At 33.1% G+C, this 11096-nt stretch overlaps 1 non-coding gene across 1 annotated transcript; it reads right to left on the reverse strand.

Annotated features, from left to right (window-relative positions):
* Positions 1-10609: 10609 nt before the first annotated feature.
* LOC139865384 (small nucleolar RNA R71) lies at positions 10610-10716 on the reverse strand. Its single transcript, XR_011764907.1, has one exon. It is a non-coding gene; the product is annotated as a small nucleolar RNA R71 (small nucleolar RNA).
* Positions 10717-11096: the final 380 nt, after the last annotated feature.

The raw sequence follows: 11096 nt of genomic DNA on the forward strand, positions 1-11096 counted from the left end.
TAAACGCGAATCCTGTTGATAGATCTATCGGGCCTGACAACCCCAATCGGACTGGACGACCAGTATTCAACGGTTGCATAGTACTTCGTTTCGGTGACTACACTTGGTACGGTGTAGTAAGATTTCATAATAAAGGGAATATGCGACGTTGATTAAATTTTAAGTATGGTTATCAAGTGCTCAACAACTTAGAATATCTTTATTAAAACGTTTATATATGAAATCTTGTGGTCTATATTTATAACGCGGCCGGAATTAAACCTATATCTCACCAACTTTATGTTGAAGTTTTAAGCATGTTTATTCTCAGGTGATAACTAAAAGCTTCCGCTGCAACATGTTGAATTTAAGCAAAATCTTGAGTATGCATATTTGTGTCAAAAATAAAACTGCATATCGGAGGATTTGTAATGTAAAATATGTTGGAGGTCATATTGTTATTATCACATGTAAAGTTTGTAAGTCTAAGATTATCGCTAAACGATAATCATTATTAAGTTGTTTAAACCTTGTATTTGTAATAAAAGCTATGGTTTGTATTGTAAAAACGAATGCAGTTTTTGAAAAATGTCGCATATAGAGGTCAATACCTCGCGATGAAATCATATGTTATTGTATTCGTCCTTATGGTTAAGGTCGGGTTATGACAGTTTTTCGCAGAAAAAAATGAATTGGGGATGAAGACTGGTCTGTCTCGACCAGTTTATGCTTTCTGTATTTTTGTTGCTCCGCGATCTAGAAGGTGGATACCTTCCTAGCTCCGCGATCTCGAAGCCTTTTTTTTATATAGAAAAAATCTTAACTTATAAAAATAAATAAGTAATTAATTTTAAAAATTTGTTTCTTTTAGGAATGAGGGCGTTTCGGTACGTTGACCTAGTTTTCAACTCACGACGAATTTTAAGAATCAAATTTTTAACTTAACGAAATAAAGTAAATTTTATTTTTAAATTCACACCAAAACTTTAATTTAAAATGCATAAAATTAAAAATTCATATTATTAATATTATTTTTATACATACAAACTTATATTAAAAATATTAATTTTTTAAATATTTACAAACTTAAATATATTGATTTTAAAAAGTTTACAATATTAATTTAATATTTATATATTATATTTTAAAAACATGGTAAAAATTAAAATTAAAAATCTTTTTGGTCTTTTATCCCACTTTAATCAATCAAATATTATCAAAAATATACGCCTTTCTTTTCGGTAAAGTAATTTCGGTTCCATAACTTAGTTTTACTCCTGACGAATTTTTGAAATATTTTGAGTTGATTGATTAAAGATATTTATACCTTAAGAATAAACGGTAAATTTCGCAGTGATGTAATAAATTTTTGTATGATATCAATAATTTCGGTTACAGAACCTAATTTTATTAAATACCAATTTAATACTTTATAGCGAACGATTCGGCGTTTATTATCAAAAGGTTAAAAGAAATAAAAATAAAAATTGTACATACTTACCTGTGAGAAAGAATTCTCAGAGACCTGCTTTAGCCGACTCATAGGAGAGTCGTGTAATTTAGTTCTCCATAGCTACGTAAGCATAACCTCGAATCTTCAATATCTTTTCTTCTAAACATATAAACGGTCCTTCTCTGCATAGAGTAACAAATTCGGTATTTGAATATGTTTGATTATTTGAACATTTACCTTCGTGTGACCATTTTCCGCATTTGTAACATCTTTCAAGGTGTCGTGCTCTTCTTTTTGTTGCGAATTTTGATTTTCCTTTAGCAAAATGTATCTTATGATGATCTTTTCTGAGTTCTTTCCTTACTTCGTCACATCTACTTCTTATTACTGACACCAGGTCACTCGGGAGTGTGTCATTATTACGTTTAGTAATCAAAGTGTGTATCATTAGACCATGGTTCAGATCAAAGGAATTCTTCATCTCGTAAAACCTAAAAAAGATAAAAATTCAGAATGGGGGAAGAAGACTAGTTCTTTAGGGTCTGCTAGGGAAAGACCATTCGGATTCCATTCTCGGAAACTACACGAAAACAGAATATCTAACTCTAACAGAAATACATATTACCCTAAAAAGATTCGAACTTCTCCACACTTAGTTAGATGTGGTGTCGAAATTGTGATTAACTTCATCTTCAACTTCCATTGGACTATCTATGTAATGTTTAACTCTGTGACCATTAACCTTAAATTCAATTCCATTTGAATTTATTAACTATATTGTTCCGTACGAGAAAACTCTTTTGACGATGAATGGTCCAGACCATCTTGATTTCAATTTTCCAGGAAATAGCTTGAATCGTGAATTGAAAAGAAGAACTCTGTCTCCTTCCTTAAATTCTTTTGAACTTCTGATTCTTTTATCATGCCATTTCTTCGTTCTTTCTTTATAGATTAACGAATTTTCATATGCTTCATGTCCCAATTCTTCTAATTCATTTAGTTGGCTTAACCGTAGACGTCCAGCTTCATGTAAATAAAGATTACATGTCTTCAAAGCCCAAAATGCTTTGTGTTCAATTTCTACTGGAAGGTGACATGCTTTTCCGTAAACGAGTTTAAAAGGTGTGGTTCCAATTGGAGTTTTGTAGGCTGTTTTAAAAGCCCAGAGTGCATCCTCCAATTTCATGGACCATTCTTTCAGATTTGATCCTACGGTTTTCTCTAGAATACGTTTTAAAGCTCGGTTGGTATTTTCAACTTGTCCACTTGTTTGTGGATGATAAGCGGTTGAGATTTTATGATTTACTCCATATCAATTAAGAACTTTCTCAAGTTGATTATTACAAAAATGAGTACCCCGATCACTTATTAAAGCTTTCGGTGTTCCAAACCTTGCAAAAAGACGTTTTAAAAAGTTGACTACAACTCGTGCATCGTTAGTTAGGAGAGCTTGTACTTCCGCCCATTTAGATACATAATCAATGGCAACGAGAATGTAGAGATTATTATGAGATTTTGGAAATGGACCCATAAAGTCAATACCCCAAATGTCAAATACTTCACATACTTGAATGACATTTTGTGGCATTTCATCATGTTGACTTATTTTTTCGGCCCTTTGACAAGCATCACAGGATTTGCAAAGAAGGTGTGCGTCTTTGAAAATTGTAGGCCAATAGAATCCAGCATCGTAAACTTTTCTTGCTGTGAGTTGAGGCCCATAATGCCCTCCTGTTGGTCCTGTGTGACAATGGTTTAAGATTTGACTAGCTTCTTCCCCGAATACGCACCGGCGTATTATTCCATCGAAACAGCTTTTAAACAAATGTGGATCTTCCCAGAAATAGTATTTTATATCACTAAAGAATTTCTTTCATTTTTGGTACGACAACCCTTTTTCAAGGAATCCACATACTAAGTAGTTTGCATAGTCTGCAAACCATGGAATTTCACTATAATCTATCTTCAATAGATATTCATCAGGAAAGTTGTCTTGTATGGCCGATTCATTCAGAACTTCTAATTCAGGATTTTCAAGACGAGAAAGATGATCAGCGGCGAGATTTTCTGCTCCCTTTTTATCTCGAATTTCTATATCAAACTCTTGTAAGAGTAAGATCCAACTGATTAATCTTGGTTTAGCATCTTGTTTCAAAAATAGGTATCTAAGAGCAGAATAGTCGGTATAGACCACCGTTTTTGCTAGAACGAGATATGAACGAAATTTGTCAAAAGCAAAGACAATAGCAAGGAGTTTTTTTCCCCAGTAGTTGTGTAATTCGTTTGTGCTCCTTGTAACGTCTTACTAGCATAATAAATAGGTTGAAATCGTTTTTCAATCATTTATCCTAAAACGGCTCCCATTGCAAAATCACTTGCATCGCACATTAGTTCAAACGGTAGATTCCAATTTGGAGTTATCATGATCGGCACATTAGTGAGTTTTTCTTTAAGAATATTAAAGGATTTGATACATTCATCTGAAAAGATGAATGGAGCATCCTTTTCTAGGAGTTTATTCATAGGAGTGGCAATTTTAGAAAAATCTTTTATGAAACGTCGGTAAAAACTGGCATGCCCTAGAAAACTCCTAACTCCTCTAACATTGGTGGGATGTGGAAGTTTAGCAATTATTTCTACTTTAGCTCTATCCACTTCAATTCCTTCCTTTGAAATTTTATGACCAAGAATGATGCCTTCTTTAACCATGAAATGACATTTCTCCCAATTAAGTACTAGATTTGATTGTAAGCATCTAATAAGCATTCGTTCAAGATTAACTAGACATGATTCAAATGTATCACCGAAGACTGAAAAGTCATACATGAAAATTTCCATGCATTCTTCTATCATGTCGTGATTAATCGCCATCATGCACCTTTGAAAGGTTGCAGGGGCGTTTCAAAGTCCAAATAGCATGCGTTTGTAAGCAAAAGTACCATAAGGGCACGTGAATGTGGTTTTCTCTTGGTCCTCGGGTGCTATTGGAATTTGAAAATATCCGGAAAAACCATCAAGAAAACAATAGTAACTATTTCCGGCTAATCTTTCCAACATTTGATCAATGAAAGGTAAGGGAAACTGATCTTTTCTGGTGGCGTCATTTAATTTTCTATAATCAATACAAACACGCCATCCTGTTACAGTCCTAGTAGGAATAAGCTCATTTTTTTCATTTGTTATGACAGTCATGCCACCCTTCTTAGGTACGCATTGAACTGGGCTTACCCATGGACTATCAGAGATTGGATAAATTAAACCTGCATCAAGCAGTTTAATAATTTCTTTCTTAACAACATCTTGCATATTAGGATTTAGTCTTCGTTGGCGTTGCACATACGTTTTATGACCTTCTTCCATAAGGATTTTATGTGTGCAATACGAAGGACTTATTCCTTTAATATCATGAATTTTCCATGCAATAGCTGGTTTATGAGCTTTTAGCACAGAAATGAGTTGAGATTTTTCATTTTCAGTAAGAGAAGACGATATTATTATTACAGGTAATTCAGATTCACCATGTAAATAAGCGTATTCTAAATTGTTTGGAAGTGGCTTTAACTCTAATGTCGGTGGTTCTTCTATCGATGATTTGTATCGATATATGTCTTCTTCTTTTAGCATTTGAATTTCTTCTGTTGTTGGTTCATATCCATTAGCCATAAGTGTAGCTAATATTTCAGTTTCATCAATTGGTTCAGTTCCTTCTCCTAAAGAACATTCTCCCGTTCCTTGTAATTCTGGAAATTCTTCTAACAATTCTGCATGTGAATCTATAGTTTGAATATAATAACATGTATCATCTGCAGATTGCGGTTATTGCATGGCTCTATCAACAGAAAAGGTAACACTCTCGTCCTCTATACTTAGGGTCAGTTTCTTACCGAACACGTCTATTATTGCTTTAGCCGTGTTTAAAAATGGTCTTCCTAATATAAGAGGAACTCGAGAATCTTCTTCCATGTCCAGAATAACAAAATCTACTGGAAATACTAGAGTACCAACTTTAACTAGCATGTTTTCCATGATCCCTCTAGGATATTTTACTGATCGATCGGCTAGTTGTATACTTATTCGTGTTGGTTTTAATTCTCCAAGGTCTAGTTTAGCGTATAATGAATACGGCATTAAATTTATACTAGCACCTAAATCTGCCAATGCTTCTATTGAACTAAGACTACCCAGAAAACATGGAATTGTGAAACTTCCTGCATCAGATAATTTTTCTGGTATCTTATTCAGTAGCACTGCAGAACAATTTGCATTCATAGTAACAGCCGAGAGTTCTTCCATTTTCTTTCTATTTGTGATTAGATCTTTCAGAAATTTAGCATATCTAGGCATTCCTGAAATCACATCAATGAAAGGAAGATTTACATTTATTTGTTTAAACATATCCAAGAATTTGGATTGCTCGGCTTCAAGTCTTTCTTTTCTCATTTTACTCGAGTAAGGAAGCGGTGGTTGGTATGGTTTAACATAAGGTTTAGCCTTAACTGTGTTATCTTCATTAACCTTTTCAACTACCGGTTCTTTTTCCTTATCTTGCTCAGATTGTGGTTCTTGTGGAGTAGGAATAGCGTCATCAGAAATTTCAGGCATTTCAGGTGGTTTAAGTGTAATACCACTTCTTGTGGTAATGGCTTTAGCTGTTTCATTCCGGGGGTTAGCATTTGTATCACTAGGTAGACTTCCCGATTTTCTTTCACCTATCAACCTTGCTAGGTTACTTACTTCTTGTTCCAGATTTTGAATAGAAGCTTGTTGATTTCTAAATGCTTGAGCATTTTGTTCATTGGTTTGTTTCTGAGATGTGAAAAACTGCGTTTGAGATTCAACTAGCTTCGACATCATGTCTTCTAAATTTGGCTTTTTATCAACGGTTTGTGGTGGTTTATTTTGAAAAATAGGTATTTGCTGGTTGTAAGTATTGTTGGATACTTGTTGATTGCTAGGACCTTGTTGGTTGTTGTATGGAACATTTCGGTTATAATTCTGGTTTTGATTGTAAATTGGTCTTGGCGGTTGATAATTATTCTGATAATTATTTCCAGGCCTTTGGTTTATGTATGAAACATTCTCTCTTTGTTTCATGGTTTGTTCAATACTGATACAATCTTTTGTCAAATGTGGTCCTCCACACTGCTCACAACTAATTCGTATTGAGTGAATATCCTTAGTCATCTTTTCCATTCGTCTCTCGACAACATCTATCTTTGCGGAAATGGAATCTAAGTCATGGCTAGAATCGGCTCTAGCTGCTTTAGATGATCTAACGATATCTTTTTCTTGGTGCCACTCATGTGAGTGGGAAGCAGTGTTATCAATAATTTTGTAAGCGTCAGTTGCGGTTTTCTTCATAATGGAACCACCAGCTGCTATATCGATGTCTTTTCTTGTAGTGATGTCGCATCCTTGGTAGAATATTTGTACTATTTGATAAGTGTCTAAACCATGTTGCGGACATCCTCTTAATAACTTTCCAAATCTTGTCCACGCCTCATATGGAGTTTCATTTGGTTTCTGCGTAAACGTAACAATTTCTCCTTGAAGTCTTACGGCTTTAGATGCAATTAAAGAATTGTTTAAGAAATTTTTCAACTAAAACATCCCATGTATCAATCTCCCCTTCAGGTAACGATTCTAACCAATCTTTGGCTTCTCCATTTAAAGTTCAGGGAAATAACATGGGATATATCTGTTCATCCTCCACTTCTCTTATTTTAAATAGAGTGCAGATCCTATTAAATGTACGAAGATGTTCGTTTGGATCTTCCTTCGGTGCACCACTAAATTGGCATTGATTAGTTACCATGTGTAGGATTTGTCCTTTGATTTCATAATCTGGCGCATTAATGTCTGGTTGAGTAATTGCGTGACCTTGGCCAGTGCGTTAGCTCTCATTCGGTCTTCCATACTTAGAGATTCCAGATTCTCCATGATTGAATTTGTTAAATCTGAATCACTAGAGGATTCTGATTTAATGGGTTGTTCCTCGACAATTTCTGTTTGAATGATTGGTGGTTCCAGAGGAAAGATTAACGGTTCAGGATCTCGGAATTGTCCCTGAATATCCTCAGGATTCTCAATTGTGACATCGGGTTCAAAAAATGGGTTATCGAAAATTTGAATTGGAGTACTTGGTCGACTAGATGACGATTCTAAAGAAAATTCAACGGCGACAATATTTGCTAGATGTCTTGATCGAGTTACAGGTGGTGAACGTACAAAAGGTGGTGAAAGTTTTGCTCGGTGCATTCACTGAATATCCTATTAGTTATAAAAGATAAAAATTATTTAAGTTATCAAATTAATAGACTTTTCTGATTTTGCCCACGTTTCGAATAGCCAATAGATGCAGCAGGTAGCCAGGATCCTTTAAATCGGAAGCTCACAACTCGCCACTAACAAATCCAACTATTACTACGAACCAGAAAATTTTGGATGTCTATCAATTTAACCGCTTAAAGTAATTTTTCGTTGAAATTTAAAGAAATTATAGAAGAAATAGAAAATTAACCCATGGTAATAAATTAAAATCAACACGTCAAACATCATGATTACGGAAGTTTAAATAAGCATAATTCCTTTATTTTATATCTCGTCGTACTTTTATTTACTGTCATTTTATTTATCGCACGTTTAATTATCGTACTTTTTAATTATCGCAATTTTATTTATCGTCATTTTATTTATTGCACTTTAATTATCGTTATTTACTTTACGCTTTAAATTAAGTTATTTTTATTTTTAATATTTTACATTAGGTTTTAACTGCGAATAAAGTTTTAAAATCGACAAACCGGTCATTAAACAGTAAAAACCTCCTTTTATAACAATAATACTACTTATATATATATATATATATATATATATATATATATATATATATATATATATATATATATATATATATATATATATATATATATATATATATATATATATATATATTTATACAAATATAGTTTAAAAATATAGCGTTAAACTTGGCTAGTTCCCTGTGGACGAACCGGACTTACTAAAAACTACACTACTTTACGATTAGGTACACGGCCTATAAGTGTTGTAGCAAGGTTTAGGTATATCCACTCTATAAATAAATAAATAATCTGTGTAAAATTGTATCGTATTTAATAATATTTCGCAATAAAAATATAACTATTTCGTATACACCTCGCATAACATCAAGTATTTTTGGCGCCGCTGCCGGGGAATTCATCAACGCCGAAAGCGAAACGCTATTAAAAAAATATATATTAGTTTTTAAGCTATTTTTGTAAAAATATAATTTTATATAAGTTTTAAAATACAAAAATATAAAAGAAAAATATATTTCTATTTAAATTAAAAAGTTTTTATTTTTGTTTTTCTTTTGTTAAAAATTAAAACTAATAAGTATTTTTTTTAAAAATATAAGTTTTTATTTATTTTATATACATACTTTATATAATATAAATCAGAAAAAATATATATAAAACTATAAACGGGCCGTACTGTAGTAGCCCAAGATCAGAGCTGGATCCAGAAGTCATGCGATTGCATGGCCCTTATGCATAAAACTCATGCGACCGCATGAGGGTCGCTGACAGGTCTGATCCCAGCATTAATTACGCGTAGGGTTTTAATTAAATTATTAATATTAATTAGGGTTTAATTATAATATTAATTAGTTTAGTTTTTAGTTTTAATTTGTAATTTATGTTATAATTAGTTTTATTAAATATATAAATTAATACTTTTATAAAATAATAATATAAAATTAATGTTTTTATAAAAAAATTGTATTTTTATAACTTTAAGCCTATTTTTATATTTTGTATATTTTTATTCGTTAAAGCGTAATTTTATAATTTTTCGTTCGTAATTAGTTCGTAACTTAGTATTTTGCCGTAGTATTTTATATTTCTAGATTTTTAGGCTTTGCCGTAAAATCCCTTAAGTGATTTTTCTTTAGACTAAGATTTAAGTGCTTTAGAATTTTGCGATGCCGTTTTAAGATTTTAGTACTTTTTAAGTTATTTTCGTTTTGGATATAGAATTCCTTTTAAGCTTTAATACCTTTAGACGTAAGTTTTAATTTTTAGTTTTTAGAATTCTAAGTTTCGATGCTTATTTTCTTATTTTTATTTTTCGACATTTGTTTTTCGACCTTTTATTTTTCGACATTTTTCGACGCACTCTTTTTCTTTCTTATTTCTCGATGCTCTAGTTTTTAGGACATAGAATTTTCTATTTCTTCTCTGAAATTTCAAAACGAAAAATTATTTTAAGCGGTTAAATTGATAGACATCCAAAATTTTCTGGTTCGTAGTAATAGTTGGATTTGTTAGTGGCGAGTTGTGGGCTTTCGATTTAAAGGGTCCTGGCTACCTGCTGCATCTATTGGCTATTCGAAACGTGGGCAAAATCAGAAAAGTCTATTAATTTGATAACTTATATAATTTTTATCTTTATAACTAATAGGATATTCAGTGAATGCACCGAGCAAAACGTTCACCACCTTTCATACGTTCACCACCTGTAAATCGATCAAGACATCTAGCTAATATAATCGCCGTTGATTTTTCTTTAGAAACATCATCCAGCCGACCAAGTACTCCAATTAAAATTTCCGATAATCCATTTTTTGAACCCGACCTCACAATTGAGAATCCGGAGGATATTCAAGGAAAATTCAGAGATCCTGAACCACTAATCATTCCTCCTCCACAAATCATTCAACCGGAGATTGTCGAGGAAGAAACCATTAAAACTGAATCCTCTAGTGATTCAGATTCAACAATTTCAAATATGGAACTAATAGAACCTCTAAGTATGGAAGACCGAATGAGAGCCACACACACGGGCCAAGTTCACGCCATTATTAAGCCAGACATTAATGCGCCAGATTATGAAATCAAAGGACAAATCCTACACATGGTAACTAATCAATGCCAATATAGTGGTATGCCAAAAGAAGATCCAAATGAACATCTTCGAACGTTTAATAGGATCTTTACTCTATTCAAAATCAGAGAGGTTGAGGATGAACAAATCTATCTCATGCTGTTTCCCTGGACTTTAAAGGGAGAAGCTAAAGATTGGTTAGAATCATTACCTGAAGGGGCGATTGACACATGAGATGTTTTAGTTGAGAAATTTCTTAAAAGATTCTTTCCGGCATCTAAAGCCGTGAGACTTCAAGGAGAAATTGTTACGTTCACGCAAAAGTCAAATGAAACATTATATGAGGCATGGACAAGATTCGGAAAGTTGTTGAGAGGATGTCCTCAGCACGGTTTAGACACTTATCAAATAGTACAAATATTCTACCAAGGTGTCGATGTTGCTACACGAAAAGACAACGACATAGCAGCTGGTGGTTCCATTATGAAGAAAACCGTAGCCGAAGCTCACAAAATTATTGATAACACAGCCTCCCACTCACATGAGTGGCATCAGGAAACATATATTTTTCGTTCATCTAAAGCGGCTAGAGCCGATTCTAGCCATGACTTTGATTCCGTTTCCGCAAAAATAGATGCTTTCGAAAGACGAATGGAAAAGATGAATAAAGATATTCACGCGATACGAATCAGTTGTGAGCAATGTGGTGGACCACACTTAATGAAAGATTGTCACATTGAACAAACGATGGAACAACGTAAGAATGTTTCCTACA

This window comes from Rutidosis leptorrhynchoides, chromosome 8 (assembly GCF_046630445.1).
Source record: "Rutidosis leptorrhynchoides isolate AG116_Rl617_1_P2 chromosome 8, CSIRO_AGI_Rlap_v1, whole genome shotgun sequence".
Taxonomy (NCBI): Eukaryota; Viridiplantae; Streptophyta; class Magnoliopsida; order Asterales; family Asteraceae; genus Rutidosis; species Rutidosis leptorrhynchoides.